Genomic DNA, 9759 nt, shown 5'->3' with positions numbered 1-9759 from the left:
ATGTTGCAACAAAAACTTAAAAGCAGCTACTAAAAACCAGTATGGATGTTTCTCAAAAAACTAAAAATAGAACTACCATATGACTCAGCAATTCCACTCCTGGGTATGTATCCAAAAGAAATGAAAACAGTTTGAAAAGATACACCCCAGTGTTCATAGCAGCATTATTTACAATTGCCAAGGTATGGAAGCAACCTAAGTGTCCATCAACAGATGAATGAATAAAGAAGATGTGATACACACACACACAAACACACACACACACATATATATACATATATAACGGAATATTACTTAGCCATAAAAATGAATGAAATTTTGCCATTAGCAGCAACATGGATGAACTTGGAGGGCATTATGCTAAGTGAAATAAATCAGAGAGAGAAAGACAAATTCCACTTATATGTGGAATCTAAAAAAATACAACAAACTAGTGAATGTAACAAAAAAGAAGCAGACTTATATGGAGAACAAAGGGGAAGGGGAGAGGGGCAATACAAGGGTAAGGGTAAGGGGGGAGGGGCAAAAAAGGGTTATAGGATTATATGAAATCATGTGTGTGAAACTTTTGAAAGTTGTAAAGCACTATAGAATTTAAAGACTCTTTCATTCATGAAAGAAAAAAAAAGTATCCTCAAAGATGTAAAATAAAACATGTCTTCCATGCATGCAAATCTCAGCAGTAAGAGGTCTCAGCAGAGAAATAGAAGCAACAATAAAGAACCAAATGAAAATATTAGTAATAAGAAATAAAATTCTGGAAAAATTTACTGGATTAACTTAACGAAATGGATCTGACAAAGAAAAGAGTAAGTGAACTTAAGATAGAAAAATAAACATTACCCAGAGTGAAAAAAAGAAGAAAAAAAACCAGAATAACTCAGGGGCCTGCTTGGATAATATCAGATAGTCAGATATATGTGTCATGGGAAATTCAGAAGGAGAAAAGAGAAAGAATAGAGAAAATGTTTCTCAAGAAACAATAGCTGAATATTTATTTATATATTAAGCTGAAGGTCAACGTATTTTTTTAAGTTCTAATAAATCAATTTTTAATTCAATATCAAACAAAATCAGTCAAATTACATTAAATGATATTGCCACAAAAGGAAATAACAAACAGGAGAGTATGTTCATCCTTACTTGCAAAAGTAGAAATGCAAATAAAAACAATACTAAATACTTTTTGAAATATTTTAATATGTAAAATATCTTGGGTTGACAAGAAAAACAGGAAAACCAGCACACTCATATTGGGCTAATTTCTCTCAAGAAAATAAATGCACCATTTATTTTCTTGAGAGAAAGGATAAATAATGTCAGCAGACAATAATAAAGACTCTTTATTATGGCTACACAGCGAAACAGATTAGTTATAACTGGAGGTGGGATGTGGGTTAATTTTTCTGTTTAAAAAAATTATGCGATAATTGTATATTTCGTATATTTATACAATATTATGTATTGTATAATTTGTATATTTTTTGTATATAACTTGTATATATATTTTTTGTTTAGTTTTGTATAAAATTTGGTTTTTTGTCATACAACAAAAACAAGTGTGTTTTTTAAACAGTAAATCAATTAAGAAATCATCTATGTTTACAAGATATGTAAGATAAGATGATTAAATTGAACCCATAGAGATAGCACTCCTCTTGTTTCTTCAACTCACACAGACACACCTTTTGTTTTTTGTTTCTTTCTAAGCCAGTTAGGAACATAGCAGGGGAAGGCAAGGGGCCCAAAGAATAGTCCATTGATATTGTAACCGATAGCTCTGGAAAGTCACCTAGTACCGTCCCTTTCATTAGCTCTCAGAGTCAAAGCATGTTAACCATGTTATCTCTCATAGAAACCTATTTGACCTGAAATCCTAGAGTCAGTAACAATTCCAAAAGATGTTTGCTGCTAAGGTGAAGTTAAAGGATGATTTTTGAAAGACTCAGTCTAAGCAATTTTGGAATTAATAAAGGATTAGGCTAAGACTACTTATCTGGAAACATTTTTTAAAAATTTTATGTCTCATCTTTAATATAAAGCCTAACTATTATTAATCTATCTTGCATTTAAATTTCTTTTAGAATAATAAAAATTATGGCTACTTTTAAAGTAAAAAAATTTGTTTCTGTTTTAGATTACTTCTTGAAAACTAGACATTACCTTATTTTAGGCTTATAGACTAAACCTCACCAGGAAGACTCTATGGCTACATTCACTGAATGGTTGCAAAGACGTTATCAAAGAGAAAGGGTCTTTATGTATCAGGGAAGTGGTTGAAAACGTGCACATGAAACAGGAAACCCAAAGTATTGTTGTAGTTAGTAGTCATTCCATAGTCCGGAAAATTCTATTATATAGATAGCTTGTTGTATACGTGATTGATAACATAGTAAGTAAATTATTCATATATATGTGTCATTTTGAAATATCCTAAGATATTATAGTTAAAGTTAAAGGCAAGTATAAATATAGTACTTTCAGGATTGTATACTTGTATATCAAGAAATGTGGGTGAAGGAATACAATGTTAAGAAGGCTAAACTTCTTAAGAATTGTTATCCAGCAATTCCACTTCTGGATATACATCCAAAGGAAATGAAAACAGGATATTGAAGAGATATAAGCAGTCCCATGTTTATTGCAGCATTATTCGCAAGAGCCAAGATAGGAAAACAACCTGTGCCCATCAACAGATGAATGGATGAAGAAGACATGACGTACATACATAATAAAGTATTATCAAGCCATGAGAAAGAAGGAAATCCTGCCATTTTTATCAACATGGGTGGACCTTGAAGGCATTATGCTTAGTGAGGTAAGTCAGTGAAAGAAAAATACTTTATGGTATCACTTATATGTGGAACCTAAAAAAGCCTAACTTGCAAAAACGGAGAGTAGAATGATGGCTGCCAGGGGCTAGGAGATGGGGAAATTGGGGAAATTACATGGGTGGACCTTGAAGGCATTATGCTTAGTGAGGTAAGTCAGTGAAAGAAAAATACTTTATGGTATCACTTATATGTGGAACCTAAAAAAGCCTAACTTGCAAAAACAGAGAGTAGAATGATGGCTGCAAAAAGCCTAACTTGCAAAAACAGAGAGTAGAATGATGGCTGCCAGGGGCTAGGAGGTGGGGAAGCGCTGTTTAAGGACACAAACTTGCAACCGTTAGATAAATAAGTCCTGGAGATCTAATGCACAGCATAGTGATTATAGACAAGTCTATATTGTACAAACAAGTTTGTACTATAAACTTCAAAGTTGCTAAGAGACTAGATCTTAATTGTTCCCACCACAAAAAAGGTAATGACATAATGGAGGTGTGAGCTACCATTACAGTGGTCATTATAGTGCAATATATAAATATAGCAAACCAACACTTTGTACACATCAAACTTACAAAATGCACATGTCAATTATATCTCAATAAAAATAAATGTTAAAAAGTAGGCTATAGATAAATTATGAAATAATTTGCATAAAAAATATTGTTCAGGATGCAACTCAAAATATTTTAGCAAACTCTAAGATAGCTATTAGGATAAAGTATTTAAAAAGTTAAATACAAAATAAAAAAATAAAGGTGCTATGTATAATTTATATTTAGAAAATGAGTTCCATATCAATTATTCACTTACAAAGAAACTGCTGTCAAACTTCCTTATGTACTAGATATATATATATATGAACCATAGTACATTGGTTTGTTTAATCCAATGATATTTTTTCTGTGTAATAGGATTATACATTCTCATTCATTGATGTATGACTTGCCAATTCATTCTGCGATAAAAAATATATGTACCCATCTCTTTGAGAATGACGTTACGTGCTTTACTCAATTTGGACGTGAAGTACTAGAGTTGTTTGCTGACTAACACCTAGACAGCCAGGTTCAAATGGAAACAAGTATTTCATTTTCTTATTTCAAACAATTTGGTGGACAGACTCTAAGGAGGGCCTCATGATCCCACCTTCTGGTGTCCGTTCCTTTGTGTAATCCCACACCCCCTTAAATGTAGGCAGGACCGGTGACATGTAAAAATAAAATACAGCAAAGGTGATAGGATGTCCCTCCTATGATTGCTTTATAAGACTCCATCTTGCTAGCAGATTGGTTCTTGAGACTGTTTCTCTTGCTGGATTTGAAGAAGTTAGTGGCCAGTGTTAGGAGGCTCACGTGTCAAGAAGCCAATGCTTGACACTAATCTCTAAGGGAAGTTTCAAGCTTCCAGCCAGCAAGAGGCGAGGTCCCTCAGACTTATAGTCACAAGGAAATAAATTCCTCTTACATCATCCTGAGTGAGAGTGGAAGCAAACCCTTTCCCCAGTCAAGCTGTGAGATGAGAACTCAGCCCTGGCCGGCACTTTGATTGAAGCCTTGCAGTAGACTCTTCTAAACCATGCCTAGACTCCTGAGGTGATAAATGTGTCTGTGATTATAAGTTTCTAAGTTTGTGGTAATGTGTTATAGTAATAGGAAAATCATACACAAGAGTCAAATCTGAAATAATGTGTGTGTGTGTGTGTGTGTGTGTGTGTGTTTAAGTATGGAATATAGTACAATGGACAGGATTTTTCAAAAATTCTGTGAAACATACCTCTGTCTATTATCTCTCTCTCTATCTACCTAGAAAAACACACACACACCCGGGGAGAGAGAGAGAGAGAGAGAGAGATTAAACTTATAATCATTAGTCATTAAGATCAATGGCTTCCCATTTAGGGTTCTAGAATTTGCAGAGTTCCCTTGGAACCCTGAGAGACTGAGTGTGAGATGGGAAACAGCAATTACAAAGAGACAAGGCTCTTGCTTTCCCCATACTATCTTTTCTGATTGAGTTACTAACAATAAAATTAAACTATTTATTTAAAAGAGTTTTATTATCTAGTATTGTTGTTAGAAAATAGTTCATAATTATAATTTTTAAATTATAAATGATGTGCCAGTAAGTTTCATTTAGATATTTTGCCTATCTTGCATAAAATCTATGTTGTACAACTTGAGATAGTCATAAAGATTTTATAATGACCATGTACTTATAAGTGAAAACTGCTAAAACTAATCTTACATTTTATCTTATAAATTAATATGACTGTGAAAAGAGCCCTCGATAACTATAGAACAACATCTGCTTATTTGGACAGCATGTAATCATCTCGGTATTTTCACTGTGTAGTCATTGTTTACTGATAACAAAAGTTATACATCAGGAAAGTATCTTTGAAAGTCATTACTAGGGCATTTTAAGAACACACCACATTAAATGCACTTGATTTTCCATGAGTTGATATTTCTGCACTTTAAAATATTGCAGACAATAGTCTTTGATGATTTTAATCACAGAAAATCAGAGATATTTGAAGGACCATTGCTAAGGCGGAAAGGCCAGATCTGTATGTCATTAGTTCAGCCTCTAAAATAGATCAAAGAGGCATCCAAAAATGAACTGCTATTTACTGCTCTGAAGGCAGTCATGGTATTCAGCTGACCACAATGTAAACTTTTCTCCAGCTGTGTGAAATGAACGTTATAGTTACAAACAATTATTGAGTTCTAGTAAGGAAGGAAAATGCGATGAAATTTTAGTGGCACTTATTGTTATCTTTCCAAACATAACTCTTAAGAACGAAGTAGAATTTCATAAATCAATCACTTAAGAAATAAATTCATTTAAATTTCCTCAGTTCTGTCCTTTAAGAGTGAATTTTTGACCGTTTCCCAAATCCCCCAAAATAACAATAACAAAAACAATTAAGGAGTGTTCTATGTTGGCACTGTTTGGTAATCCCATTAGTATCCAAAGAACCAGTGAGGTAATAAAACCACTTCCGTTTATTACACTTTCTTAATGCTGTTGATTTTTTTTTTTTTTGCGGTACGCGGGCCTCTCACTGCTGTGGCCTCTCGCATTGTGGAGCACAGGCTCTGGATGCGCAGGCTCAGCGGCCATGGCTCACGGGCCCAGCCGCTCCGCGGCATGGGGGATCTTCCCGCACTGGGGCACGAACCCGTGTCCCCTGCATCGGCAGGCGGACTCTCAACCACTGCGCCACCAGGGAAGCACAATGCTGTTGATTTTTGTAGGTTGAGCTTATATCTAGCATCTTGATGAACTCATACAGATTCTATACTTATCATTGATTTGTGTGTGGGGGGGTTCCCTACGTAGAAATATCTGTCAAAAATAACAATTTTTCATTTCCCTTTCCATTCATTATACTTTTATTTCTTTTTTTCTTTTTTAGTTTCACTGGCTAAGATCTCTAGTAGAATGATCAATGATAGGAGGGATTCGTATTGTGCTTGCCTTTAGTATAGATATTTCTCAAATTCTGTCATTAAGAAAAATGATACCTACTGATGTTTACTGAACACATTTTATTCAGATGATGAAAGGTCTCTCTCTCACTTTATTGGGAGGATATTTTTATGAACAGGTATTGCATTTTATGCTTTTTATTTATTTTCTGCATCTACTGCAACTATTACTGTTTGGTTTGCTGTCTTTTTAACCATTGCTGTGGTTGTAAGTTGAACCATTTTAACTTTCCTGGTATAATTTCCATTAGGTCACCTTTTATTATTTGAAATCACCTCTAGAATTTCCACTGATCTTATAAAATGAGGCATATAAATTTATTTATTTAGTCTATATTCTCAAATAGTCTGAATTAGGGATTGCCTGTGGCTTGAAAACATTGTACAATTCCTCTGTAAAATCATCTGGTCACTTTTAAGGGTTTGTGGGTAGGGTATTTTTCAATAGTCATTTTCATTCCTTAAATATACTTGGATATTCAGTTTTTCTTCTTTTATCATTTTGAGACATTTTATTTTTCTAGAAAATTGTCATTTAATTTTTGCTTTCAAATACAATGGCATTAAATTCTCCATAGTATTATATATATTTTCACTCTCAATTGTAATTATAGCTAATTTTATTTTCATCTTAATATATTTATTTCAACCATGTTTTCCTTGATCAGTGTTCCCAATTTGTCTGTTTTAAGTTCTTTCAAAGATTTGTCTTTTGTGTTCTTGATAAGTTTTAGTATATGTTTTATGTTTCCTCTTTAATTATTATTTTACTTTAATATTATTTCAACTTATTTGAATTAATTTATTAATTTGTGCTCTTTTTACGGTTTCTTGGTATAGATGCTAGCATAATGTTGTCTTTCTTCTTTTTTTAATTAAATGCATTAAGGACACAAATTCTCATATAAGTGCTTTTTTGCTTGTCTCCCACAAGTTTTGAGTTATATGCTTTTCCTGTCATTCAGTCTGAAAAATTCTATAATTTATGCAAGTTTTATTCTTAATTGTATAAATTCTTTAGAATGATGTTTTTTAGTTTTAAAATATAGGGTTATATTTCAACTACCTTTTTGAAGTTAGTTTCTGAATGAATTGTATTATGACCAGAAGGGGGATCTGCATAATATAAGTCTGATTGACACCTCCTTTGTGGCCAATCACATGACAATTTTTGTAAATGACTCCATGTGTAGTTGAAAAGGATGATTTTTTTTCTGGATATAAGAGTCTACATAGACCTATTAGAACAGGCTTTTTCAACATGATAATTGAATTTTTAAAGTATATCTCATTTAAGTTTACTTGACTTTCTGAAAGAGAAGTACTAAAATTTATCATTTGGATTATGACCTTTTCAATTTTCTCCTGTATTTTTGTTAATTTTTACTTTATATATTTTTGAGGCTATGTTGTTTGATTTATTTTAATTCCTGTATTGATGTAGTTTGGGGCCACATTTTTTCTTTTATGAGAAAAAAGATTTTCATTAGTTTCTGTATTGTTTTCCTGTAGCTACTGTAACAAATCAGCACACATTTGGTGGCTTAAGACAACAATTTATTCTCTCACAGTTCTGGAGCTCAGAAGTCCAAAATCAGTATCACTGGGTCAAATCAAAGTGTTGGCAGGGCCACACTCCCTTCAGGGGCTCTAGAAGAGAATACTTTCCTTGCAGCTTCTGGTGGCTGCCAGTAGTCCTTGGCTTGTGGCTGAATCACTCCAATCTCTGCTTCTATTTTCCCCTTGCCTCCTCCTTTTCTGTCTGTGTTAAAATCCCCTCTACATGTCTCTTATAAAGACGTTCCTGATGGCATTTATGGCTCACCTAGATTATGATTATTATTATTATGGTTAATCTAGGATACTCTCCCCATCTCAAGATCATTAACTTAATCACACTGCAAAGTCTATTTCACTATATAAAATAACATTCACAGGATTCAGGGATTAAGTCCTGGATACCTTTTAGAGAACGTTTTTAGCATACTCCAGTTTCTTTTGATTTTTTAAAAAGTTCTGATTTTGTCACTTTAATATTGCTGTACCAATGTTCCTTTGATTTTTTATTTCACTGATACAGCTTTCTCATACCTTTATTTCAATTTTATTGTGCCACTTTGTTTTAGTTATAGCTCTTACAAGAGTATTTTCACTTCCGTTTATGTCTCTATATTTTAATTGCTGAGTTTTATCTGTATACATTCATTGTGATTACTATTCTTTTAGATATTTGAGTTATTTTGGTTTCTCTTCCCTCCTCCTCTCACCTCTCATTCTCACCCACTCTGGCTTGATTGATTTTGTCTGATTTCAATTTTTCCATATTGGTTTGAAACATATATGGTGTATCTTTTTTTTCAAGGTTATATATAAGTGTTTAAACTTTTATCTTCCAATACCTAGAGTTAGTATCTACATCATTCCCAAAATTAAAAATTTCAGCATGCTTTTACTGTCCTTTTCTTATTTTTTTTCTTTTTTTCTTTTCTCATTTCCTCCTCTTCTTGTCCCAAATCAGAAATTATAGTTCTAGATTATCATTAAAAAGTAGATAATTTAAAAAGTAGATATTCCACTAATTATTATTCACTAATGCATCTTCTATCTTCTTATTTTCTCCTGGATTGCTTTTCTTCTTCCTAAGAATATATTCTAGTAAACCCTCAGAGATCTGTGGGTGGTAAAGTTTCTAAATTCCTATTAGTGTGAAAATACTATTTTGCCTTTACATTAAAATGATAGTTGTATTGAATAAAAATTTTACACCTCAGTTTATTGTGCTTTCTGAGTACTGTATAACTGATTTGGCAGTATTTTATTAGCATGTTTACTTCTATAATCATTCTGGAACATTGACTTTATCTTTGCAATATGTGTCAGGCTTATGTAGCTATGAATTATGAATTAGGCAGCATTCAATTTCTTATAATTCTCTAAAATATTTAACAATGCATACTTTATTATTCTGAAAAGATTATGGATAAAATTATTTGTGATACTTTATTCATTGTTTTATATGTTAAGATATTCAACTTTTAGTGTCAGTTTTACTGTCATATTTTCTTAAGTATCTGTGCTACTAAGATTTCAAATATACTAACATAATAATGAATATAATACTCTTAAATTTTTTTCTATATTCTATATCTGGTATACTTTCTTTTATTTTTCTTATAATTTTGAATTGAAGTATAATGTACATATGAACAAAAGCACAAATAGCAAATGCATGCCTCAAAGAATCGTCAAAAGTGAACATAAGCATGAAGTTCCCACTAGGTCACAGAATAGAATACTATCTGCACCTTATCAGGTCCCTTCATGCCCGTGCTAACCATTACTCTCTCCCTCTTCTTCGTAGATGAACACTATACTGACTTCAGTCATTATAATTTGCCTGTTTTATTCATACCCATACTCAGAAACCCCATTTA

Source organism: Neophocaena asiaeorientalis, unplaced genomic scaffold (assembly GCF_003031525.2).
Source record: "Neophocaena asiaeorientalis asiaeorientalis breed wild unplaced genomic scaffold, Neophocaena_asiaeorientalis_V1.1 scaffold831, whole genome shotgun sequence".
Taxonomy (NCBI): domain Eukaryota; kingdom Metazoa; phylum Chordata; class Mammalia; order Artiodactyla; family Phocoenidae; genus Neophocaena; species Neophocaena asiaeorientalis.
The sequence above is the reverse complement of the archived record's forward strand: the minus strand, read 5'-3'. Positions refer to the sequence as shown.